This window comes from Artibeus jamaicensis, unplaced genomic scaffold (genome assembly GCF_021234435.1).
Source record: "Artibeus jamaicensis isolate MK-2021 breed Jamaican fruit bat unplaced genomic scaffold, CSHL_Jam_final contig_585, whole genome shotgun sequence".
NCBI lineage: Eukaryota > Metazoa > Chordata > Mammalia > Chiroptera > Phyllostomidae > Artibeus > Artibeus jamaicensis.
Genome location: NW_026521894.1, coordinates 15,295,612 through 15,323,432, shown reverse-complemented (window position 1 = coordinate 15,323,432; position 27,821 = coordinate 15,295,612).

Sequence of the window (27,821 nt, the reverse complement as noted above, 5' to 3'; positions counted from 1 at the left end):
CCCCTCTCCCTAAAAATCAATAAAATCTTTTTTTTTAAATATTTTAAAAAAGAAACTAGCAGTGTCTCCCATATAGACCAAAGTAGAAGTCTATATTAATATCAGAAAAAAAGTTATAAAAAAAGAAGGCATTCTTAAGGACAAAAAGGACATAGCATAATGTTAATGCAATGAATAAGATAATGCATTTAATAACACAGTTTGAAAATGCATAAAGCACTGTTAACAAAAAATTGTTAAAATATTGACATTTTCAATTACAAAGTAAGATATTTTTACATATTTTTTTCTGTAATTAATTCAATAAGCTGGACAAAAAATGAGGAACACAAGTAGGAAGCTGTATCCAAGGACACATGCAGAACTATTCCCAAACAAGAGATTATTTTCTCTCAAGCACGCTGGAAAATTTTAGAAAATGATCACATGTTAAGTCATGAAACCCATATATCAAAGAATTAGTATCAATAAGCCACATTCTCTGACAAAGATGTAATTAATTTAGAAATTAATTTTTAAAGTTTAAGAAGTAGCTTTTAAAAATCCATATGTAGAAAGATTAATTTTTTTAAGATTGTATTTAGTTATTTTTACAGAGAGGGGAAAGGAGGGAGAAAGAGGAGGAGAAAAACATTAATATGTGGTTGCCTCTTGAGCGCCCTGTACTGGGACCTGTCCCTCAATCCAAGCATGCGCCCTGACTGGGAATCAAATAGCAACCCTTTGGTTCACAGGCCCGCACTCAGTCCACTGAGCCACACCAGCCAGGGCTCATATGTAGATAAATTTAATGTACTCCTTAAAAAGTCACAAATTAAAGATGAAATGATATTATAAGTTAGAAAATATTTATAATTAAATAGTACCAATTATGATACATATCAAATATTATGGTATATACCCAAAGTAGTACTTAAATACTTTTATTTTTATTATATAAATATAAGGATATATTTATACCCTCGAATGTATCTATTAAAATAGAAAATCAGACAGCCAAACATTAATATGTTTTTTAATTTATTTAATTGTTGTTCAAGTACAGTTTTCTGTTTTTTACTCTCATCCCAGCCCACCTGCCCCCAGTGCCCCCCACCTCCCTCCCATTTCCACCCCCCTTAGTTGTTGTCCATGTGTCCTTTATACTTGTTCCTGTAAATCCTTCCCTTATTCCCCTGAAATTTCCTCCCCTCTCCCCTCTGATCACTGTCCCCCTGTTCTCTAGTTCAGTGTCTTTGGTTATATTTTGCTTGCTTGTTTGTTTCATTATTTAGCTTCCTGTTAAAGGTGAGATCATATGGTATTTGTCTTTCACCGCCTGGACATTAGTATTAAGTTATAAAAAAAGAAGAACAGAAAAAAATTGAAGAATAAGACATAAAAACAATAATTTTAAATATATGTTTTAAAATATTATAGTGTAACTTTATTATTGAATATTTATTTAAAAATGTAAAATACTCAAATCTGGAGAAAACTATTTTAAAAAATAAGAGAGAAGATAAAATTAAATATTACACCTCAAGTGAGGGAAATATTTCAGATAGCACAGGTATTTAAAAAATAAAAATACTGTGCACAACTTTACGCCATTCAAATTGAACACACAACTGAAATACACTACTTTCTAAAAAACATGTGGCTTATAAAACTGAATTTAAGAAGAAATAAAAATCTTGAAAAGGTTTATAATCATTTTAAAATTTAAATTAATAGTTCAACGACTTAAATATAAGCCTTGAAACCATTAAAGTCCTAGAGGAGAACATTGGCAGGAAAATCTCAGATATTTCACACAGCAACATTTTTACTGATATGTCCCCTAGAGCAAGGAATATAAAGGAAAGAATAAACAAATGGGATCTCATCAAAATTAAAAGCTTCTGCGTGGCTAAAGAAAACAGTATTAAGTTAAAAAGACAACCAACTGTATGGGAAAACATATTTGCCAATGATACCTCAGACAAAGGTTTAATCTCCAAAATATACAAAGAACTCACATGACTTCACTCTAAGAAGACAACTAACCCAATTAAAAACTGGAAAAAGGACTTGAACAGACATTTCTCTAAGGAGGACATACAGAGGATCCAGAGACACATGAAAAGATGCTCAATATAGCTAGCTATCAGAGAGATGCAAATTAAAACCACAGTGAGATACCACTTTACACCAGTCAGGATGGCCATCATAAAGAAAGCAACCAACAACAAATGTTGGAGAGGGTGTGGAGAAAAGGGGTCCTTAGTGCACTGTTGGTGGGATTGCAGACTGGTGCAACCATTATGTTTCCATAATGGTATGGAATTTTCTCAGAAAACTAAAAATGGACCTGCCTTTTGACCCAGCAATTCCACTGCTAGGATTATATCCTAAGAACCCTAAAATACCAATTTCAAAGAACTTATGCACCACAATGTTCATAGCAGCACAATTTACAATAGCCAAGCATTGGAAGCAACCTAGGTGCCCATCAGTAAATGAATGGATAAAAAAATTGTGGTACATTTACACAATGGAATTCTATGCAGCAGAAAGAAAGAAGGAGCTCCTACCCTTTGCAACAGCATGGATGGAACTGGAAAGCATTATGCTGAGTGAAATAGGCCAGGTGTTGAAAGACAAATACCATATGATCTCACCTTTAACAGGAAGCTAAACAACAAAACAAACAAGCATGCAAAATAAAAACAATGACACTGAAATAGAGAACAGGGGAGACAGTGACCAGAGGGAAGAGGGGAGGGAATTTAAGGGGAAAAAAGGGGAGGGATTTAGAGGAACAAGTACAAAGGACACAGGGACAATAACTAGGGGAGGTAGAAATGGGAGGGAGGTGGGGGGCATGAGGTGGGGTGGGCTGGGATGGGAGAAATAGAAAACTGTACTTGAAAAATAACTAAATAAAAAATTTAAATTAATTAATAGTTCAAAATCTACACACAAAGAAACACACACTCACATAATTCACACTAAACTCAGTTTTACAGATGAATTCTACCAAATATTAAAGAATAAATAATATCCTTAATAAAGAAATTCTTAAAGAGAATAGAAAATGAAAGAACATTTCTTTTATGAAGTTAACATTTTGTGACATTAGCATAATGTTAATACCAAAATCTAACTAGAAAGCAAGCAAGAAGTAAAATTAAAATTATTAGAATTTAATATGATTATCATAGAACCAGTACAGACATACTTGAAACTGTCATGAATTTAAAGTGAAATCACATGATTTTTTATTTCTTAGATGCATCCAGTTTCATGAATACAAGTTCAAAGTTTGTAGAAAGTTAAATTTAACCAGGGTGGTGGTTTTGCCAAACAATTGCAAGAAGTAGGAGGAGTAAAGGAGTTGAGAGCATATGAAAGGGAATAGTTACAATGACGGGTCATGGAATCTCTTCGGAATAAGGAAGGAATAAAGGATGACAGTGTGGTGAGGGATGACTTAAGAAGTACTAGGATCAATGAACTGTAGTCCCTAGGGGGGAGAAAAATTGATTTTATCGTTTGTCCTGAGATGTAGGAAGGCAATGTAAGTATCATTTTTATGCATGATCAAACTGAGACTCAGACATGTTAGTGGACTTTTCTAAACTGAGTGTGGATGGTGAGTCATTAGTAGAGCTTTCACTGCAACCAGGAAATTTGGTCTCTCAGGTCTGTCCTGGTCCCACTACATTATTCCACAGCCCTGTCCTACAGGGACTGACGACCTTCCTGATCTTCCTAGTTGCTGTTATTTCAGGGATTAATTCTCAGCGAGGGTCAACTCAGGATTCCACGGCATCATGTTTGTTAAGGCTCAGATTTTAGTGTTATTTTGACATGGTTTTAAATTCTAATTTTCTGAAATATTTACTTTCCAAAGAGAGAAAGCAGTTCTTTAAAAAGTAAAATTAGTTCTACTGCCATAAAGTGCCCATACTTCATAAGAATGAAATTTGCAGGCCAACATTCCCTAAATCTATTCATATTCCATTAAAACTAAAATTTCCTTATTTTTTCTCCTTTTATAACCTATTCACAATGCAACTTTGCTCCTTTATTGAATGAAAAATTTTGAATATTCTATTTACTACCCTTAGTTTTGCTGTTTCTCATTCCTATATAACAGTTTGACTAAAAAGTGCCAAGAATCTTCTTTCCTACATACCTATAAATTTCCTCATTATGTCTGTTTGTTTGAGAATGTCCTCCTCCTTGCTAAACTTACCAGAATTTCTTTAAGGTCATCAAACCTGAAATACGTATTTATAATCATTATCTAGTAAGATCTTAAAAACGTGTTTGTACATTTTTGTACACACTGACATTTATTCTTCTGCCAGTTTCAATAAATAATAGGCACAATTTACTTCTGTCATCAATCAGAAAACTGACAAAAATGACTAGAAAGTTGTTTCTTAAGTAAACCAGTTATTATTTAGTATCAAGGTCAGAAAACATGTAGTATTTAGGTTGACTGACCTTCTGGGTTGTGTGTTGGCTTCATTTTGTCATCACTAACCTACCAGTTTCCGGACACCCACCTTCAGGCTCAACACCACCAATGCATTAACATCTTCGAGGGCACTTACTACATATGTAAATATATAAATCAAGAGAACATTCCTCCTAAAATTCTGTTTCTAAGATATTGTGGAATCAAAACAAAAAGTACTCTAGAGAAAGAAAAACAAGACACTTTATAATTGGAATACAGAATTCTGACTGTGCTCAGGGCCCAAATGCCCATCCTAAGGAGAATCTGTTTGGAAAACACAGTTGTTATCTTGATATTTCCCCCTTTTCTTCTTTTATTAACACTCCTAAATGTCTATATTTTACTTTCTTCTTTTTTATCACTCCTAGAAAGCCTTATTTGCTCTTTCTTTTTCTCCATCCCTATTTCACCATATAATTTTCTCTTACACTTATTTATTCTTTATTTCAGTAGTTTACCTACTTGATTTCTGTACTACACTGTATCCCTGCCAGTTCTGCAAAACTCATTTCATATAGCTTTAAAGTGTGATTTTTCTCAAACCTGAGCTGCAGTAAATGTGAAACACTGTGCCATGTGGAAATTACAGTCAGTGCATTTGTTTGGTTAACACAACTTAATTGCTTGCAGAGACAGCTTCAGTTTCATCTAGTAAAACAAATTCAACGATCATTGTGAATAAAGTGAAGGCAAAAAAGAAATAATATATCATCCGTCTGCCAGTGCTATTCATGGCACTTCTCTCATCACCAAGAAGTCAATGCTGGAGGGAGGGGTGCCAAAGAGAGTGAGAACAGAAAATTTGACAACTAATGTTCCTGTGAGATTACTGTGAACCAGAGGTAGAAAAATAACATCAAGCACACATTTCAAATAAGAGACAGGTGCATACAAGAGACAATTCTGTGAGTTTTCATCACAATAAAATGTGTATTTTTAAAAGCAGGAGAGTCTTTCTTTAAATTTCAAACCTCTAAGGATTTTAGTCAAAGAGATCTGATAAAGTGGGGATGAAGTAGAAGCAGCAAGTTGACACCACCTAAGACTTACAAACAACTGTTAATGTATACACTGTTTTGAAATTTCAAATGCCTCTTTTCCAACTCAAAAGTTCATACGGGGTATTTAGGAGAAGACCCAAGATTACTGAACAAGAAGCAGCTTAGTTCAATCCCAACAAAATCTAGCTATTTCAGATTTGGGGAGGCACAAAATAGATACTGGTGAGAGAACCCCAATGTCCATGGCTACCCTATATCTTAAGACCACCTATACATATACAAAAACTTGGGGGAGTAATGGTAACTACAAGAAAATTCTTAGGGAACAAGGACACCCACTTGAGGCAAACAGGTGTTTTGATAGGCTTGGCAGATGTCCTTCCACTGAAGGTCATGCTCAAAAGAGACCATAATACTTGAACGAGTAATACTGGCAATAACTCCACCATGTGGCCAAGTGAGAGCACCACATGCCTTTGAGCATAATACTGGCTACTTCCACTCAGCAGTCCCTAAGGATATTGTTTTATCTCTATCATGTGGTGGACCCTGGGAAAGCCTGGAGAATTGGAGTTTCCTTTTGAGGGTGAGGTACATGAAAAATTAATCAAGACGAATCCAGAAATTCTCAATCGAACTTGAATTGATATTAGACAGTAACTGTATAACTACTCACTTTACATTCTTTAAAAGTTCAGAATAAAAGGAATCCAGTGACTCACATTGTAATACATGTAAAAACTCAAAAGACACATGGGAAATTATCTCCCAATGCTGCCTTTCATTGAATGGCTACCCAAAAGATAAATATCTCTTTTAAAAAATCAATAGGCCAAAGTAAGAACCCCTATGCCATACTTGTTATACCCTCACACAGAGATTTTTCTCAAAAACAAATATTCCAAATATTCCAGGTGTTTTCAGCACCTGATGTAATTTTTATGTCCCCATGCTCATATCTACCATTTTGTAATAATTGAATGACTATTTATAGTAAAATGTCCAAATATTTACTAAGTCTTTTATATGTCACTTAAGGCTTGCCTGATATCACTTAACGCTATAAATGAGATATTGTTGTCTTTATCTCACAGATAAAGAAACAAAACTTCCAGTCAGGATTGCATGGTAAACTCTTTCTGTGAACTACACACACACACAAATATATACATATACTCCAAAAAAAGTTGATACTCCAAAAAGAGTTGATAAAGTTTAAAAAGAAAGATTATAAAGAGATAACCATTCTCATATACAAAGTTAATACCTCTAATACCTAAAAAGTAATAAAAATCAAAAGTGGTATGTAGGGCTAAAGGCATGGCCTCCTGGACATCAAGAAAATGGGCAAGAATATTTCTCAAAGCAAGGAGGATATTTCTTAATGATAAAATAGTTAATCTGTCAAGAAAACAAGTCTTGTTGAGTACAAACCTAAAACACAGCATCAGAGTAAATGGAGAAAAAGTAACAAAGTTAAGCAAAGAAAAAATTCACAGTCGTGGTTGGAAACTTGAATATCTTTCTATCAACAACTGCTAAAAGAACTAGGTGAAATAATAAACACAAATTAAAGAAAAATGATTAACACCATCAACCAATTTGTCTTAATTAAATTATAATGCAACTCACCCAGCAACTGTAGGATACAAAATCTTTTTAAGTGCACATAGAATATGCACCAAGATAGACCATATAATGAGTCAAAACTAAGCCTCAAAATTCTCAAATCATTATTATATAAAGTATATTATTTGACCAAAAAGGAATTTAATTAGAACTCAACAATAGTAATGTACCTAGAAAATCCCCAAGTATTTGGAAACTAAACATTCACCGCTTAATAACCTAGAGGTCAACAAGGAAATCACAAGTTATAACTCAATAATAAAAAGACAATATGTCAAACTTTGTAAAGTGCTGCTATTAGGTACTGAGGGAAATTTATAGCTTTAAATGCTTATATTAGAAAACAAGGAAAGTATAAAATCAAAGATCTAAGCTTTTACTTTAAGAAACTAGAGAAAATAAACAAATAAATGTAGGGTAAATAGAAGAAGTAAAATATATAATTAAAGATAGATTGAAATTATTAATAAATAAAGATCAGAAAAATGGAAAGCAGAAAATAAAGGAAAGTCAATAAAAACAAAATTTAGCTTTTTAAAAAGATAATAGAATTGATAAACTCCTAGCAATTCTGATTAAAAAGAGAGGAAAACACACAATCAATATTAAGAATAAAAAGTGGTATATCGACACAGATATTATAGAGATTAAAAATAATAAGGATGTACAATTAACAATTTTAGTCCAATAAATTGATAGTGTAGATTAAGTGGACTAGTTCCATGAAAAACACAACTTATCAAAACAAAAACAAGAAAAAAATAGACAATATATATATAGCATTATATTTGCTAAAAAATTTAATTGATTACTTAAAATTTTTCTAAGAAGGAAACTCTAGCCCCAATGGCTTCACTGCTAAATTCTATCAAACATTAAAGGAAAATAAATGTCAGGTTCTGGCCAAGATGGGTGTGGGTAGAAATCCTTCACTTCCTCGAATAACCAAAAGGAGGAGAACAACCAATCTAAAATCAATAAACAACCAGAAGTACCAGAAAATCAAATTCAGTGAAACTCTGACAACCAAGGAATTAAAGAAACAGTCAACCAGACCAACCAGACCAGCAAGTCGGGTGGATGGAGACAACCCACGGCAGGGCAGTGGACTATGTGGGTGGGGCTGGCTTCAGCGAGGTGGTGAACCACATAGGTGGGGCTGACTGAACAGAAAACTGAGACTCAGAGCTGACTGTGGACTATGACAGGGGTTATGGCAGTGGGAGGAACTCCTAGTCTTGCATGAGAGTTCATTGGAAAGTGGGGCTAGAGCCGATCAGGCAAGCTGCATTGCTCCCTCTCCGATCCCTCCCCAATAGGCAACACTGCAGCACAGCAAAGAGGGTTGCCCTGCCCAGGTGAATACCTAAGGCCCCGCCCCCTTGTAACTTAACAGGGGCCCCCAAACAAAGAAATAGGGCCAAAATGAAAGAAAGGAGCAAAACTCCAGAAAGAGAGCTAAGCAATGAGGAGATAGGCAACATATCTGATGGAGAGTTTAAAGCCCTGGTAATCAAAATGCTCAGAGAACTGATTGAGCTTGGTCAAAAAATGAAAGATACACAAAGTGAAGTAAAGCAAAATATTCAGGGAACCAACAGTGACGGGAAGGAAATTAGGACTCAAAGCAATGATTTGGAACAAATGGGAAAAATAAACATCCAACTGGAACAGAATGAACAAGAATTTTAAAAAGTGAAGAGAGACTTACAAACCTCTGGGACAACCTGAAACATTTCAATATCTAAATTATAGGGGTGTCAGAAGGAGCAGAACAACAGCAAGAAATCGAAAACTTATTTATTTGAACAAATAATGAAGAAAATTTTCCCAATCTGGCAGAGAAAATAGTCTTCCAGGAAGTCCAGGAAGCCCAGAGAGCCCCAAAGAAGTTGGACCCAAAGAGGAACACACCAAGACACATCATCATTAAGTTACCCAAGATTAAAGAGAAAGAGAGATTCTTAAAAGCAGCAAGAGGAAAGGGAAAGAGTTACCTACAAAGAAGTGTCCATAAGGCTATCGGCTGATTTCTCAAAAGAAAATTTACAGGCAAGAAGGGGTTGTAAAGAAGTATTCCAGGTCATGAAAGGCAAGGACCTACATCCAAGAATATTCTATCCAGCAAAGCTATCATTTAGAATGAAAGGGCAGGTGAAGTGCTTCTCAGGTGAGGTCAAGTTAAAGGAGTTAGTCATCACCAAGCCATTATTATATGAAATGCTAAAGAGACTTATCCAAGAAATTGAAGATCAAAAACTATGAACAGTAAAATAACAACAAACTCACAACTATCAACAAATGAACCTAAAAAAAAAGAAAAACAATGAAAACAAAAACTAAGCAAACAACTACAACAGGAACAGAATCAGATAAATTAAGATCACATGGAGGGTTTTCAGTGGGAAGGGGGAAGGGAGGAATAGGGGGGAAAGGTACAGGGAAGAAGAAGCATGGTTAGTAGGCGTAAAATAGATGAAGAGGTCAAAAATGGTATAGGAAACAGAGAATTCAAAGAACTTATATGTACAACCCATGGGCATGAACTAAGGGGGGATGTTGGAGAGTTGAGGGGTGCAGGGTGAAGGGGGGATAAAGAGAAAAAAAATTGGGAAGACTGTAAAAAAAAAACTCACGATGATTAAGTTAGGGGGATTCTGGGGAAGGGTCTGAATATCTCCCTTTTCATTCTTCCCCAAAATCTGCAATATTTATTCTGTTGAGCTGTGACACTTTCCAATTTTAACACCTTCCTCATGTTATGTTTGAAAAAAATAAATAAATTTGAGAAAACTATTTTAAAATTATACGCAGTTACATCCTGGAAAACTTAAGGTGGTGCCTTGTAGCATCAATTGTAGGAGCTTTATTTGGCGCATTCAACACAACTGGTAACTCCAAAATCCACTTATCCCATGTTAAGTGAAAATATAGACTGTTACTTTGTTGGCCCTATGAAATTCTGTGCTTGATATTTAGTATATATTGTACCTTCACTACATCTGGCAAGATATTCTGCCTTAGCACTCAGTTTCATTCTTTTTCTTTTCTTTCTTGTTCATTATGCTTTAATTCTGAGGACCATATTAGGGTAGACTATATTAATTATAAAAGTTTGTATAGGCAAACCACTTCCTTAAGTCAATGGCCAAATGTTGAAATGTTATTTTTCATGTCATTTATAATCTTGTCACAGTTCACTTAACAAAGTTTGGTTAAATTTTAATGAAAATTGTCTTCCAGAGTAGTTGTCTTTTTGGGGGGGATGGGGGTAAATTTACTAGAATTAGTACGTATGGTGCAGAATGTCATGCAAATGAAGTGTGCCAGGAAAGTGAAAACTTAAGCATATTTAAACAAACAAAAAGATGAATGCACAAACTTGTTGCTGCTCAGATCATTGCAGTTTCTAGGATCCATTTTCTTTTACTGATTTAAAACAAAACAAAATAAAATTAGAAGTTGTGCCTGAAATAAATCTTGGTGTATGTGTTGGTTTTTTTTATAAGTAGCTGCCTGGTTCCTGTGTTCTGTAAAATAGAGGGACTTGACCCTTAGAGTAGCTTCTGTTCAACTTTATATCATAGGGACGGGTTGTTCTGATTTCTTGGCCCTCACCTTGAATTGGCCACATACAGGGTTCCTGGCCAGTGGAATGATGGCTTTGTCTAAGAAGACAAGGGTCAGCTCAGGGGATGTGGGGGAGAGTACTTTTATCTCCCCTGTTGTCATTTGAGGTTTTGATCTTCTCTGGGTGAAAATGACATTTATCTTTGTAAATGCAACACATTTTTTATTTCTCCAGTTTTCTGTTAATGGAGAAAGAATGGGAGTGAATAAAGTTTTACTGATTTTTGAGAAAAAAAATGAAGAAAAACCATACTCTGCACACAAGAAAAATTAAAAACTTCTATCCATCTATAGTCATTGTTAAGTAAAAAGAAAAGACCTGGCAGAAATGTTGAAATAGCCATAATGTTCAGCAACATAAACTTTTACAAATTAATAACAGAAAAGGTTGACAACTCAATTAATATTGGGCAAAGTATTTGGACAGGTGCTTCAAAAAACTGGGTATACAAACAAAAAATGGTACACAAGTGAAAATATTTTTCGTATCATCAGTCACCAGTGGAATATAAATTAAAATCATGAGATAACACTACACTCCCACTACAATTGTTACCAAACAAGAGGTCCGAGGGAGGGGCAATACAATATTTGGCCCACCTAGGGATGCCCAAAACTGCTATACAACAGGGGCCCCTCCCAAAAACAAAATACTAAAATCTACTGGGCCCTTCTGTCCGCCGCCAATTGGAAAGACATCTCTCAATGCCAGAGATTTGTGAAAAGGAAACAAAATGCTTATTTAATGCTATTCAGGCCTAATGCCACCACTAAAATATCAAAGTCCTTTAGGTTGTACACCTACACCCACACAGCTCTCCCTTCTCCCACTGTCCCAACTCTGGGTACCGTAAATCAGGAAAAGAGCACATGTCTGTATTGCAGGTCGCTGGCACCGTCAGCTGTGTCACTGTGCAGGATCTCGAGTTAATCCAAAATACTGTGGTACCCTCTCATGGTCCACTGGCAAGGGTCCTTTGTACCCAGTTCCAACCAAAGTCTCTCTTGCTTTTCAGGCCCCGCGGCCAAAGGGGGCACCCCAAAGCTGCGTGGGCCTCTTCTACCAAAGCTGCAGGGGTTCGCACTCCACCAAAAGCATGTGGCTTTCTTCTTCACCTGGCTGCAGGGATCTCCATTCTGGCAAAGCTGCGTGGTTTTCCCTTTCACCTGGGCAGTCCTCCCCTCATGTCCTGGAGCCAGTCTTTTCCAAGCTCTCACCCAGGCCATCTCTCACTCAGGGACACAGCCCCTAGTTTCCATCTTGAGTCCAAACCTTTCTCACTCAGGAGTGCAGCCCCTAGTTACATCCTCCTGAGTCCCAGTCCACTACCTTCTCCCTGGCTCCAAACTTGGCCACAGCTATTTAACATATCTATGAAACCAGTTAAAGGTTATAGATATGTTAAATAACCATTCCAGAGGTTAGCTCCAAAACTGTTGCTATGCAAAACAGCTCTCAATGGCCCTGCTCCATTCGTTTCTTCCCCCTGGGGGGAGGTGTGAGGACATCTTATATGTTTCTCCAATATTCCGATACACTTTGAATTCTAGACACCATTCCAAATCTTTTTCTTGGGGGCCCCCCTGGCTGCACCCTGTATCACAATGACTACCATTGACGTGACCACAACAAAAGAATATGGAGCCGCTCAATTTCTTACGTATTGCTGGTATGTGGTGGCGACCACTTTCTCGAGGTCCCCCCGGTGCCACGGACACGCGTGAATGAGTAAATATGGCTGAGACAAGATGAGATCTGTTTAGGGGATGGTGGCGTGGGCTTTGGCCAGTTTCTCTGGGGAGAAAGAGGCCAGCAGCGGCCAGTTTCTCCGAGGAGAAAAAGGCCTCGAGCACCCTCTTCCATAGCCTTTTATTGGGTTGTAACACACAGGAATACAGGGCTGCAAGGATCAAACAGTAGATAACATTTCAAAGAGGTCTGAGGGTTTCAGTCTGACTGAGTGTCTGTCAGGGAGAGAGTTGCAGAAACTTTGGGAGACATACTCATTTCCTCTTGGACCCTTATCATATGAATGAAAGCACTCTTAGCAGAGCAGATTTCACAGGTTTATCAGCAAGTCTTTGTGGTGCCAGATTTTCCCCCAGGGCACACTCTGGCCAGGCAAGGAGCTGCGCCTCTCTCCATCAGGTATTCAGGCTTAAGGTGATTAGAGCCAGGAAGCACTTCTCCCAGAGAACATGGGGACTTGGGCTTTGACAAAGCTAGGGAGTGAGAGTCCATTGCTCTCTGTTGCAGCCCCCTGAGTCCTTCCATGAAGGCCTCCCAGGTGATCAAGTCTGGCTTAGGTTTTCCCCCGCTGTGAGGGGTCTTACCCGTCATTGACTTCCAACCAAGCTCTGGGGGCAGGGAGAGGAATGAGGCAGTGTTTACTACCAGAGACAGGCTTTGTCTTCTGTGGCTGGCATTCCAGAGGTCATCTCTCGTCCTTAGCCACAAGGGGTAGAGATACAATTCCTGAAATCAGGCAGAATGGTCTACTACACTGGTGGGAGTATAAAATGGTATAAGCACTTTGGAAAACTGTTTAGCAGGTTTTTAAATAAAAGTATACATATACTGTGATCTAGCAATTCCATACTTCAGTAGTCACTGAAAAATTAAAAACTCAGGTTTGTTGACTTCAATTTTACTCTTAATAGCAAAAAGGGGAGGGGAAGGCGATATTTATCAACAGGAAAATGTGTGGGGTCCTGAAATCCAAGTGAAGAAAATATTTCAAGTACTAATCAACTGCATCAAAATCTAATGTTTCAAGTAATTTAAGAACTGAATCAACCACTATATTTAGGTAAGTCATTGAAATATAAATAAAATTAAATAACTTAATATTAAGTATAATTTTTAAAGTTATTTTATTTAATCATCAAATGTTACAATTAACAGTAAAATCACATCACAATATATTTTCTTTATTTTTTTGCCTTATGTTACAATTTTATTTGAACGTATATTTGGAAAACAAAACGGGCGTAATGTTTTTCCTAAAATTAGCTAATCTATAATTCTAGTGTCTTTATAATAATTAATCTATTTCCCTGGGATGGAAATGACTCATGGGATTTGCTGCATATAAGAATATAAAATGTTTTTCATTCCATTACAGATATATGCTTACATATATTCCAAAGTAAAAATTTCAGATAACAATATAAATCCAAATGAAATTCTTTGTTCACTTACTAGTATGATCATGCTGATAAGATGGTAACTTGTATGAGCACATAAACATGCTAGAAATTACTTTTAAATGGGCATTTAGCTATCTGGCCTTCCTGAGAGCATGTGTACAAATGAAATAAGACCTGGCTGGAGAGCTGGTTGGGGGTCCCAGTCTGTGGGAGACTCAAAATGTCATCATAGAAATTTGGCCTAAAGCATCAAGTGAGTAGTTAAACTAGATGACCTTTAAATACCTCCAACTTGAATGTTTATAGCTCTGTAGATCTAAGCCTATTTCTCTCTGGGGTCACTATTTGGATGAGAAAGATAATGTATCAGTTCCAACAAAATTTCACTAAACACGTAAGGAAACCATCCATCAACTATTGCCCCCTTTAGAACAGTCCCCAAAGCATTTGAAAGGGAAAAGTTGCAATTGTTGCCCTTAGTATCCAAGAAATATGAGTAGAGAAAAATAACTTGTAGGAGGGTGGCAAGATGGTAGAAGAGTGCATGGAAGTCACATTAACCTCTTCCCAGGACCAATCTGGAATTACAACTAAATTGTGGAGAAATCACCCAGACCAAACAAATGACCAATGAGAGAGAAGTCTTATAATCTCAGACAGACAGAAGAGTCAGCTTCAGCACAACCTGACTGGTAAGAAGTGCTGCAGAGACATGAGAGGGCTGACTGGGTGGCCAAAAGTGGCAGCTGAAGTGCCAGAGGGATACCTAAGCAGCTGGTTGGATTCCCATGAGAAGTGCAAGGTCTAAACACTAAGTTGGGATGCCCAGCCTAAAGCACCAGAGCCCAAAAATTACACACAAAACATCCAGTGGCGAAAAGTGGCAGAGTTGTTCTCTGCCAGAGACAGACTGCTTGAGATGCAAGGGCCATTTAAAAGGCCAGCGCAAAAATCTCCATTCGCAGCCACTTACCCTAGGCTCTGGAAAAGGCTGGGGGCAGAATGGGCTACAGAAGCCTAAGGAGAAACGGGGTGGAAGCTTTGGGAAGAGAACTAATAGAGTGCTGCTATGATCCTGGTGCAGAGTCATCACCCACATGGTAGCAGCCATCTTGCTCAGGCAGACCACTCCCCTCCTAGCAGCATCTGCCTAAGGGGCAGCAATAACTCTGCCCCCAGGAGGGAGTCTGCCTGGGGCCTCTGGGGCCTAAAGCTGACTGCTAAGTACACAGTGAATAGATTAACAACTAAAGAAGTCAAACAGAAAAGAGTGAAGAAGCAAGAATTCAAAAAAATGAGGAGAGTCTTAGGAACCTCCAGGACATCTTTAAACATTCCAACATCCGAATTATAGGGGTGCCAGAAGGGGGAAAGGAACAGCCGCCAGTGGAAAACTTATTTGAACAAATAATAAAGGAGAATTTCCCCAATCTGGCAAAGGAAATAGACTTCCAGGAAATCCAGGAAGCTCAGAGAGTCCCAAAGAAGTTGGACCCAAGAAGGAACACACCAAGGCACATCATCACTACATTAGCCAAGATTAAAATAAAGGAGAGAATCCTAGAAGCAGCAAGAGCTAAGGGGACAGTCACCTACAAAGGAGTCCCCATTGGACTGTCAGCAGATTTCTCAAAAGAGACCTTACAGGCAAGAAGGGGCTGGAAAGAGGTATTCCAAATCATGAAATCCAAAGACCTACATCCAAGATTGCTCTATCCAGCAAAACTTTCATTTAGAATGGAAGGGCAGATAAAGTGCTTCTCAGATAGATCAAATTCAAGGAGTTCATCATCACCAAGCCCTTATTATATGAAATGCTAAAGGGACTTATCTAAGAAAAAGAAGTTAAAAAAACATGAACAGTGAAAGGACAGCAAACTCACAGTTATTAGCAACCACACCTAAACCAAAAGCAAACTAAGAGGACAGCTAGATCAGGAGTGGAAACATAGAAATGAAGATCTCAAGGAGCGTTAGCAACAGGGGAGTGGGAGAAGGAGAAGGGGGGAGAAGGTACAGATAATAAGTAGCATAGACAGTAGATAGAAAATAGATGGGGGGGCAAACATAGTATGGGAAATACAGAATCTGAAGAACTTGAGACACATGGACATAAACTAAAGGGGGTAATGGTGGGGATGGGGGGGGTAGGGTGGAGGGGAATGAAGGGGGGAATAGAACAACTGTAATGGCATAATCAATAAAAATAAATAAATAATTTTTTTAAAAAAGAAGTCAGCCACAGACAGTAGGTCCCTGGAAGTCTTGACCAGCCTAAGGTCAGAAGGGGTCACCATCTGATATTACCAGAGGTGGAGCCAGAAAGAAAAAATAGTGGTTAATACTAGATGCTACTGAGACAAAATCCACCATGCTCTTCTCCATGATTTGGGATATTTTCTTTCCTGCATATCTTTTTAACATTCATTTCTTGTCCATCAAGTTTGTACATATTGTCAGTAGATTTTGTACTACAGCTTATTTCAGTTCACATATTTTGCCCCTCTTTTGTCTTAAGCCATTTTACCTTCTTCTTTCCTCTAGTTATTTTCATTTTAAATTTTTTCTTTATTGCTACAACACGTTTCCATTTCACACTCTTAGCATTTCTCTCCTGTCCAGCTTCACAAAACCAATTTTCTTGTCAAGGGTCATCTCACATCCTTTTTCCTCATTCTTAAAATACCCACATTCTCTCTCCATCTTTAGAATCTTTGGTAGTTAGTTGTGGGTAGGATAATCATTGTTGTATTTTTTCCAATTTTATATCTAGATCTTCACTAATTTTGTATTTCAAATCTCCAGTTTTACCAGTCCCCTCTTCTACCCATGTCTTCATCTCAAATTTTTAATTTTGCCCTATCTTAGCCTGCTTTTTTCTTTCTTTTTCTCTTTCTTCCTGCCTTCTTATTTTTATTTCCCTTTTTTTTCACCTCAAATTTTGATTTTCCCCTGTCATAGCCTGGTTTTATTTCTCACTTTTAGTAGTCCCTTTCCCTCTATCATTTCAAAATTACTTCTGATTCCTCTAGACATCTCTTAAGCTTTTCTTTCTTTTTACTCTCTTATTTCCATTCCACCTATATTAATTTTAGCCCATTGGTTGTTGACAGTGCTGTGGTGCATCTTTCTCTTCAATTCAGCTCTTAATTTTTTATTATTTATTTAATTTTTTCTGCCTTTTTCTTTCTATCATTTTATTTTACTTTAATATCTCTTTAAACATAATACTATATGCTTCCCTTCTCATACAGAATCCTGCCTTCTTCATTCCCTTTTTTATTTATGATGTAAATGTTACTTTCTTTCTCACATTGCTGATTCCCAACTCTTATTAGTGCTCCTCCACATACCCTCTGAAAACCACTTTTATTTCAATAGGTCATCTTATATTCATTTTCCTTTATTATAGCTGTCTGATTCTTCTTATACCCTTATTAATACTGGTTCATTTGCTGTTGACAGTGAGGTAGGGGCACGGAGGACTTATTTTTGTGGGTGTGAGTTTGTTTCATGTTCTTTGTGGTTTTTTCCTGGCAATACATGTACAACTGCATACAAGACATGATGGGCAGAGTGACTCTCAGCAAAGCAGATGAAGGGAAGGGCCCACCAACAACAATCAAAAGCCAAGTACACCCAGAGAGCCAACAGCATACAGGGCATCCCAAGAGCATCTAGTTCAACAGATTCAGTGATGCAGACCAAGGAGACTGCATCACTGAATCTCAATGACCTCATACCATAGAAGTTCATATCACAAAGACAGGGAGTCAAAACAGATCAATTTAAGAAGGAGAAGCACAACAAAAAGAGCCTCCCCCTAAAATGAGAAGACAAAGAAGCAACCCTCAATCAAAAGGAAAGGAGGAATCCTCAGAAAGAGTGCTAAATGAAAGAGACAAGTAAACTATCAGATATTGAATTCAAAATGATGGTTATAAAGAAACTCAATGAGCTCAGTGAGAATTACAAAAAACTATAAGGAAGCTATAAGGAACTTGTGCAAACGATATCAACATGAAAAAGGACTGAGAAACTATCAACAAGAGATGAGAGGAAATTAAGAATACAATTTCTGAATTAAAGAACACAGCAGAAGGAATCAAAAGCAAGCTAGATGAAAAAAGATGATTCAATCAGCAAGCTGGATGACAAGACAAAAAAATCCCAGAAAAAAACAAGAAAATGGAAAAGACTCAAAAAGAATGAAGAGGGGTTAAGGGAACTGCAAGACAACATGAAACATAATATTATCCATATACTAGGGATGCCAGAAGGAGAAGAATATGAACAAACAACAGAAGACCTGTATGAAAAAGTAATGATGGAAAACTTCCCTAATTTGATGAGAGAAAAAGTCACAGATGTCCAGGAAGCATAGAGGGTTCCAATCAAGAGGAACCCAAGGAGGCCCACTTCAAGACACATCATAATTAAAATGGCGAAATTCAAATTCGATAAGAGAATCTTAAAGTCAGCAAGGGAGAAACAAGTAACATACAAGGGAGCCTCAAAAAGGTCTTCCCAACAGAAACACTACAAGCCAGAAGAGAATGGCAAGAAATATCCCAAGTAATGAAAATCAAAGTCTTGCAACCAATACTACTTCACCCATCAAGGCTCTCAGTTAAAATGTTAGTCAAAATAAGGAGTTCCCCAGGCAAAAGAAGGCTAAAAGGATACACGTCCACCAAACTAGCATTGCAAGAAATGCTAACGGGACTGCTTCGGGAAGAGGAAGAAGAAGAGTGAGAGAGAGAATAACACAGGTACAAAAGGGAAAAATGAATAAGTACCTATCAATAATAACCTTAAATGTAAATGGATTGACTGTGCCAATCAAAAGACATAAGGTGTCTGAATGGATAAGAAAACGTGACCCACACATGTACTGCCTACAAGAGACCCATCTAAGAACAAAAGACCTACACAGACTGAAAGTAAAAGGTTGGAAAAAATGTTGCAAGCAAATGGACAGGGAAAAAAAGCCAAAGTAGCAATACTTACATCAGAAAAAAATAGACTTCAAACCAAAGGCCACAACAAGAGACACAGAAGGACACTTCATAATATTTAAGGGAAAAAGCCATCAAGACATAAATATTGTAAACATATGTGCATCCAACATAGGAGCACCCTAATATAAAAGAAAAAATTTAGAGGACTTCAAGAAAGATATAGACAGCAAGACACTTATAGTAGGGGATTTTCACACTGCACTGTCAACAATGGATAGATACCCCCCAAAAAATATTAACAAAGATATCATAGATGTGAACAATGTATTAGATCAAATGGACTTAACTAATATATGTAGAATATTTCATCCCAAAGAAGCAAAATACACATTATCAAATGTACATGGAACATTCTTAAAGATATATCACATGATAGGGCACAAAACAAGCCCTAACAAATTCAGGAAAATTGAAATCATAGCAAGCTTTTTTTTGAACAAGGACTTGAAATGAGAAACCAACCTCAAAGAAAAAGCTCAAAAACAGTAAAATTCATAGACACCAAATAACATGCTATCAAACAATGAATGCATCAATAATGAGATCAAAGAAGAACTCAGAAAAATTCTGAAAATAAATGAAAATGAACACATAACAGTCCAAAACCTATGGGTCACATTGAGGGCAGTCCTGAGAGGAAGTTCATAGTAATACAAGCCTACATAAAGAAGAAGAAATATTTCAAATAACAACCTAAACTTATATCTACAAGAATGGGAGCAACAATAACCCAGAACAAGTAGAAGGAAGGAAATAACCAAGATCAGAGCAGAATTAAACAACACAGATACTAAAAGAACAATTCAAAGGATCAATAAATTCAGGAGCTGATTCTTTCAAAAGATAAACAAAATTGACAAGCCTTTAACCAGACTTATCAAGAAAAGAAAGAGAGAGGACCCAATAAATAAAATAAAAAATGAAGAGAAATTACAACTGATGCTACAGAAATAAAAAGTATTGTAAGAAATTACTACACACAACTATATGCAAGAAATTTGAAAACCTGGGTAAAATAGAGAAATTTCCCAGAAAATATAATCTTTCCAAAACTGAATCAAGAAGCAGAAAGACTGAGCAGAACAATAAGCATTGATGAAACTGAAGCAGTAATAAAAAAAACTGGCATAGGAGAGCCCTAAAGTAGATGGTTTCACAAGAGAAATTTTATAAAACACTTAATGAAGAGCTAACCCCTATCCTTCTCAAAATATTCCCAAAAAATTCAAGAAGAGACTCCCAAACTCCTTTTATAAGGCCAGCATCATCCTAATCCCAAAATCAGATAAAGACACAACAAAGAAAGAAAACTACAGGCCAATATCACTGATGAACAGAGACACTAAAATCCTCAACCAAATATTGGCAAACCACATCCAACAATAGGTTGAAAAGATCATACACCATGATCATGTGGGATTCATCCTAGTGATGCAAGGATGGTACCATATTCACAAATCAATAAACATAATACATCACTTAAACAAAAGGAAAGACAAATATCATATGATCATATCAACAGATGTGGGAAAAGCATTTTATAAGGTACAGCACCCATTTACAATTAAAACACTCAGCAAAGTGGAAGTAGAGGGAGCATTCCTCAACATAATAAAGGCCATACATGAGAGACCTACAGCCAACATCACACTCAATGGGCAAAAACTAAAAGCTTTTCCACTAAGATCAGGAAGAAGACAAGGATGTACGCTTTCACCACTTCTCTTCAACATAGTATTGGAAGTTATACCCACAGCAATCATACAAGAAAAGGAAATAAAAGGCATCAGAATTGGAAAGGAGGAAGTAAAACTGTCATTGTTTACAGATGACATGGTAGTGCACATAGAAAACCCTATAGTCTCCATCAAAAAACTACTCAACCTAATAAATGAATTTGACAAAACAGCAGGATACAGGTCAATATTCAGAAATTGAAGGCATTTTCATACACTGACAACAAAATATAAGAAACAAAAATTGGAAATAAATTCTCAATTGCTATAGCAACAAGAAAAATAATGTACCTAGGAATAAACCTAACCAAGGCAGTAAAAAAGACCTGTACTCAGAAAACTACAAAACTCTGAATAAGGAAATTAAATAAGACACAAATAAATAGAAGCATATACCATGTTCATGGATTAGAAGAATTAACATCATCAAAATGTCCATACTACCTAAAACAATTTATAGATTCAACCCAATCACTATAAAATACCAATGACATATTTCACAGATATAGAATAAACATTTCAAAAACTTATACAGAACTATAAACAACCCCAAATGGCCACAGCAATTTTGAGAAAGATGAACAAAGTGGGAGGAATCACAATACCTGACATCAAACTATGTTACAAGGCCACTGTAATCAAAACAGTCTGGCACTGGCATAAGAACAGACACATAAATCAATGGAACAGAATGGAGAGCCCCCCAAAAAACCCAAGTCTCTATGGTCAATTAATATTTGACAAAGTGGGCAGGAGCATAAAATGGAGTAAAAATTGCCTCTTTAACAAATGGTGTTGGGAGATCAGGACAGCTACATGCAAAAAAATGAAACTTGACCACCAACTTACACTATACACAAAAATAAACTCAAGATGGATAAAAGACTTAAATATAAGTCATGCCACCATAAAAGTCCTAGAGAAGAAGATATGCAGGAAAATCTCAGATATTCCATGTGGCAATATTTTCATCAATATGTCCCCTAGGGCAAGGGATATAAAGTAAGAATAAACAAATAGAACTACATCAAATAAAAAACCTTTTGTATGGCTAAAAAAAACATCTGCAAACTGAAAAGGGAGCCACTTGGGAAAATATATTTGCCAATGATACATCAAACAAGAATTTGATCTCTAAAATATATAAAGAACTCACATGACTCCACTCCAGGAAGACAAACAATACAATTAAATAATGGGCAAAGGACCTGAACAGACACTTCTCTAAGGAGGATATACAGAGGGCCAGAGACATATGAAAAGACGCTCAGCATCACTAACCATCAGAGAGATGCAAATTAAAATCACAATGAGATACCACTTCACACCAGTGAGAATGGCCATCATAAACAATCAACAAACAAGTGCTGGTGAAGTTGTGGGAAAAAGGGTACCCTAGTACACTATTGGTGGGAATGCAAGCTAGTGCAGCCACTGTGGAAAACATTACAGAATTTCCTCAAAAAACTAAAAATAGAACTGTGTTTTGACCTGGCAATTCTACTGCTGAGATTATACCCTAAGGATCATGAAACACCAATCCAAAAGAGCCTATACCCTCCAATGTTCATAACAGCATTATTTACAATAGCCAAGTGCTGGGAACATCCTCAGTGCCCATCAGTAAATGAGTAGATCAAAAAAATGTGATACATTTATACAATGGAATACTATGCAACAGAAAGAAAGAAGGAGCTCCTACCCTTCACAACACCCAGGATGGAACTGGAGAGTATTATGCTAAGTGAAATAAGACAGGTGATAAAAGACAAACACCACATGATCTCACGTATAAGCGGAACCTAATCGACAAAACAAACAAATGATCAAAACATAACCAGAGACATGGATTTAAGGAAGAAACTGACAGGAGCTGAGGGGAGGTGGGAGAAAGAAGGAGAAGGGTCAAGAAACATGTATTAATGACCGCTGGGAAAAGACAATTGTGGTGGTGTTACCAAACAAGAGGTCTGAGGGAGGGGCAATACAATAGTTGGCCCACCTAGGGATGCCCAAAACTGCTATACAACAGGGGCCCCTCCCAAGAACAAAATACTAATATCTACTGGGCTCTTCTGTCCGCCGCCAATTGGAAAGACATCTCTCAATGCCAGAGATTTTTGAAAAGGAAACAAATGTTTATTTAATGCTATTCAGGCTTAATGCCTCCACTAAAATATCAAAGTCCTTTTAGGTTGTACACCTATAACCACACAGCACTCCCTTCTCCCACTGTCCCAACTCCGGGTACCGTAAATCAGGAAAAGAGCACACGTCTGTGTTGCAGGCAGCTGGCACCATCAGCTGTGTCACCGTGCAGGCAGGATCTCTCTCTAGTTAATCCAAAGTACTGTGGTACCCTCTCATGGTCCACTGGCAAGAGTTCTTTGTACCCAGTTCCAGACAAAGTCTCTCTTGCTTTCCAGGCCACGCGGCCAAAGGGGGCACCACAAAGCCGCGTGGGCCTCTTCTACCAAAGCTGCAGGAGTCTGCACTCCACCAAAAGCATGTGGCTTTCTTCTTCACCTGGCTGCAGGGATCTCCATTCTGGCAAAGCTGCATGGTTTCCCCTTTCACCTGGGCAGTTAGCTGGGCTCCCGGAGCCCATCTTTTCCAAGGTCTCTCGCAGGCACTCTCACTCAGGAGTGTAGCCCCTAGTTTCCATCTTGAGTCCTAATCCTTCTCACTCAGGAGTGAAGCCCCTCGTTACATCCTGAGTCCAAGTCCTTCTCACTCAGGAGTGCAGCCCCCAGTTACCATCCTCAGTCCCTTCTCCTTGTCATCTGGCTGCAGGGGTCTGCACTCTGGCCAAAACTGCATGGTTCTCTCTCCCTTCACCTCAGTAAGAGGGGATCTTAACAGCAGAGACCATGTGGCTCACTCCCTTCACCTCAGCAAGAGGGGATCTTAACAGCAGAGACCATGTGGCTCACTCCCTTCACCTCAGCAAGAGGGGATCTTAACAGCAGAGACCATGTGGCTCACTCCCCCCCCTTGGCTGCCATGTCTTGGTTTAAATCTCTGCACCCATCCTCCTTTGCGGCCCCATTTCCAACTCCTCCTACAATCAGTTACACCTGCCAGGACTCTCATACTCTCCCAGCTTTACTGGGCTGCCATCATTAGTCTGGGCAGGTATCACCCCATGTCCTGGAGCCAATCAATTCCAAGCTCTTATGCAGGCGCTGTAACTGGGGGATCTGCCCCTAGTTACGTCTTGGGTAGAAGCCACTCTCTTCTTCCTGGCTCAGAGCATGGTCACAGCTATTTAGCATATCTATGAAACCAGTTAAAGGTTATAGATATGTTAAATGACCATTCTAGATGTTAGCTGCAAAACCGTTGCTATGCAAAACGGCTCTCAATGGCCCTGGCTCTATTTGTCTCTTCCCCCTGGGGGGGGGAGGGTGAGGACATCTTATATGTCTCTCCAATATTCCTATACACTTTGAATTCTGGACACCATTCCAAATCTTTTTTTTTGCCCCCCCCCCGCCGGCTGCACCCTGTATCAGTGGGAGAAGGATTGAAAGTGGGAGAAGGTATATGGGTAGAGCTGGAAAGAGTAATGGGGGAAAATGTGGACAACTGTAGTTGAACAACATTAAAAAAATTTACAGATATATGAGTAGAGGATAAATAAGAAAGATGATTTTATAATAATTTTTGTGGTTACTTGTCCCATGTGTTCAAGCCAGGAGCATCCTAAAGGATTCACTCAATATACTACAAAGTTCCCACATTGCTCAGTCATCAGCTATCCTAAGCCTGGCTCCTGCCTTCAGAACCCTGAAGCTCCTATAAGCTCAAGAATGAATCCATCTGAATACAGAGCGTGTAGATCAGAAAAGTCCCGAAGCCCCTAGTACTGTGTGGAATGTTGCAGAACAGCCCTCCCTCCTAAAATACAGAAGAACTGTATTTTATCCTCATAAATATTTGTTGCCATTGAAAAGAACATTCTCTGAATCTCAGTTTATTTGAAAACTTTTTTCATACCTTTTCTTACGGGTCTCCAGTTCCCACAAGCCTCTCAGTTCCTTGAACACAAGAGCCATATTTATTTAATCATTTTCCCTCATATTCTAGCATAGTACGTACCTTGAGCTTTGCCTGAAAATGGAGTAAAGAACAAAACAGACATTTACCCCCAACTAGTAAGTTAACAATAATAACACATGTTAAATGTTCTTAAATCACTGAGACCACGTGTCACCGAAGCACAGAGATTCACCAGGCTCAGTGCAGTTTACCCTGGACACTTAGCTTAGCATCTGAAATTGAGTGAAAAGACCCTTCTCCAAACCTTCTATATTTCTCTGTGCGTACCTATATGAATGCATAGACAAAATTTTGTTGTAATTATCTCTTCATGGTTCTTTTTCATCTATGAATTTTTGAATGGAAAGGTTTTTTTGTTTGTTTGTTTTTTGTTTCTTTCTCTCCCAGCATGTGTCACAGGGCCTGACACTTTGTAAGTGCTCAAAAATACCTACTTAACACACGTTTATTGTTTGTTGTTTCTCAAGACTACGATCACCTTTTTATACATGCAGTACCTGCAGAACATTCAGGTAATGATACTAAGTAGATATTTAAAGACATAGCATAAAAGATCACAATGGGCTCAGAAGTCAAGTAAACACTGGAGTCATAAAATTTGAAAAAAAATTACCCACATAATTTCTGTACTGTTCCTTTCAGATTCTACACTTCATGCCACCTATTTAATTTCTCCCTTAATGACTTTAGCTTGGTTTATTGGTTGCTAGGTCAATCTCCAGCCTTTTCTGTGTGTCCTACTGAGTTATAATGCTTCTGCACTTATTTTATAAGATTTGGATCATGTGTAGACGTATCTGCATTTCACTGTTCCTATGTAAAAAATATCCTTCCTATTTAGCTAGTATATATCTAATTCCTTTTTATCAGTAGTTACATAACATTCCATAGCATGTTATTCATTAGAGTGAATGGCTAAACTGCTAAAATAAAGAGACCTAAAAACTTCAATAAGAAAACAAAGACAAAACAAAGGAACAAAAAAAAATGTTCCTATTTTCTCTCATCTATTAGTTCCAGCCAATTGTTCCCTGTCCACAGGCAGCTTTGTTCAGGAGCCTAGGCTGGCGAAAGCTCTACCATCCTCAACATCTGGTTTCTAAGGCTGCTCTAATCATTGCATTTCCTCCCCAGAGTGGAAAACAAGCAGGAAGGAACACATGTGGGAAGTGTATGGGTCATCCCTGGAATTGGCATATGTCACTTCCATTGATATTCCATTGATACGAACTGACTTACAATGCCACACCTAGCTACAGGGAGGCCACGAATGTTCTTGGGCAGGCAGCCACATCCCAGCTATGACTTGATTACATGCAGAAGGAGAGAATAAACTTCAGTGGACAACTAGCCTTTTTCACCTCAATATGGATTTACCAAAATTTGTTTAGTCTTTTTCCTAATGACTATGGGTCTTCCTTTCTTTTTTATCTGTACTTACTAGTGTTTTCATTTATAAGGATTCCAAGAAATGTAAGTATATTTTAATAAACATGATCACATTGCTTCCCCAAGGAAGTTGTTATACTTTATGTGTCCACTAATGGTGCAGGTGGGAGGGCTTCACTTCTTCCACCTTGCATTCCCCAGCAGAAGATATAGTCATCCATTATTTCTTTCTCATTCTATTGAGTATAAAGTAACAGCTTGCCGGGGTCCAGCCTCAGCAGGGTTCAGGGTCCCTGAAGGATGGACGGTGCAGGTGAATGAAGAGTCAGACACGCGATCGGATGCCAGAGAACAGCCAGCCTCTGTGGAACTGACCAAATTCATAGAGTTTAATTTAGGCTTTATTTTTATAGAGATTGTTGTATAACATTAAAGGAACAGGTGCATGGTGTGATCAGTTAAGCAGAAAAAAACAAATACCAGGAAAAGTACAAGAATTTCCATAGTTTTAGTAATGTTAAACAAAAGTTGTTTTGACCAGGAGAGCCATTAATCAGACAATTTGAAATAGCTCTATGTACAGAGTTTGAATGTCTTATTGTTTATTAAAGGTCTTAGAATTTGACATGGGGCAAAAAGGTAAGCTAGACCGAGCAGAGGTTAGGAAATTCACTATGAGCCTTTGTGATGTCTAACTTAGCTGTCTATCTTTCTGTCTAAAATGTTTCTTTATGTAATATGGACTCTAACTCCTTGGTAATTGTTTCTACGTGCTTAGTTTGTAGTAGCTAACAAGCTTCTCCTGTTTCTTTGCTTGTCTACTTCTACTTAATACATATTCCTGTTCAAGGTAAAGGAGGGGCTGTTACTTCAACAACTTTTAGATATTCATGGGCTATTTCATTAGAGGGACCTTTGTTCTCTAGTCAAGAAATTACTTTGTACAACTTCATTGGAATTATGTGAATCAATGAACCTGAAATACAGGTGTCTAACAATCCCACCACCTTTTGATCACCAAAACAAACATGTAAGGAGAGATAGACAGGAAATCCAGCCACAGTTGCTTCTGCCTTGCAGATGCAACTCAACCGTCTGACCATGTCAAGGAACGGTTGCTAGCCGGCTCCCAACAGTAGTTCATTGTTAACTTTAATTTACATTGCCCTGACCACTGGAAAACTTTAGCCTCTATCATTTGGATTACTCCTTTCTGAATTAGCTTTTTATATTCTTTGCCTATTTTTACTAGGTTATTTGTCTTTCTGTTACCAATTTCATCTTGCTGACTTTATATTTTAAAAAATGCAAAGATATCTGATAGCCCTGGAAATGTGTATTTTGAGATTTATCTCTTCACCTAACCCATTCTCTATTTCATAAAATTCATCGATCTTAATATATTTCAAGGAGTAATGTTCAAATGCATTCAAATGTTCCCAAGTTCTCTTATAAATCTGAATATACAATCCTGGGTTTAACCTGTTCTTTAAGAATAATGAATAATCAATATTGAATGCTGATATTTCGTTTAAGAGTTTTAAAATATGCTCACAAAAGTTAGACATCAACAAGTCTTTTGTCAAGAAGTACACAATCCCTTGCCTACTAAGCTCCCACTCTGCCAATCAACACATTGCAGAAGAGCTAATTCGTCTGGAGAGGAGATTGATCATCTAGTAAATAAAACACAATGCCCCTGGTTCAAGTA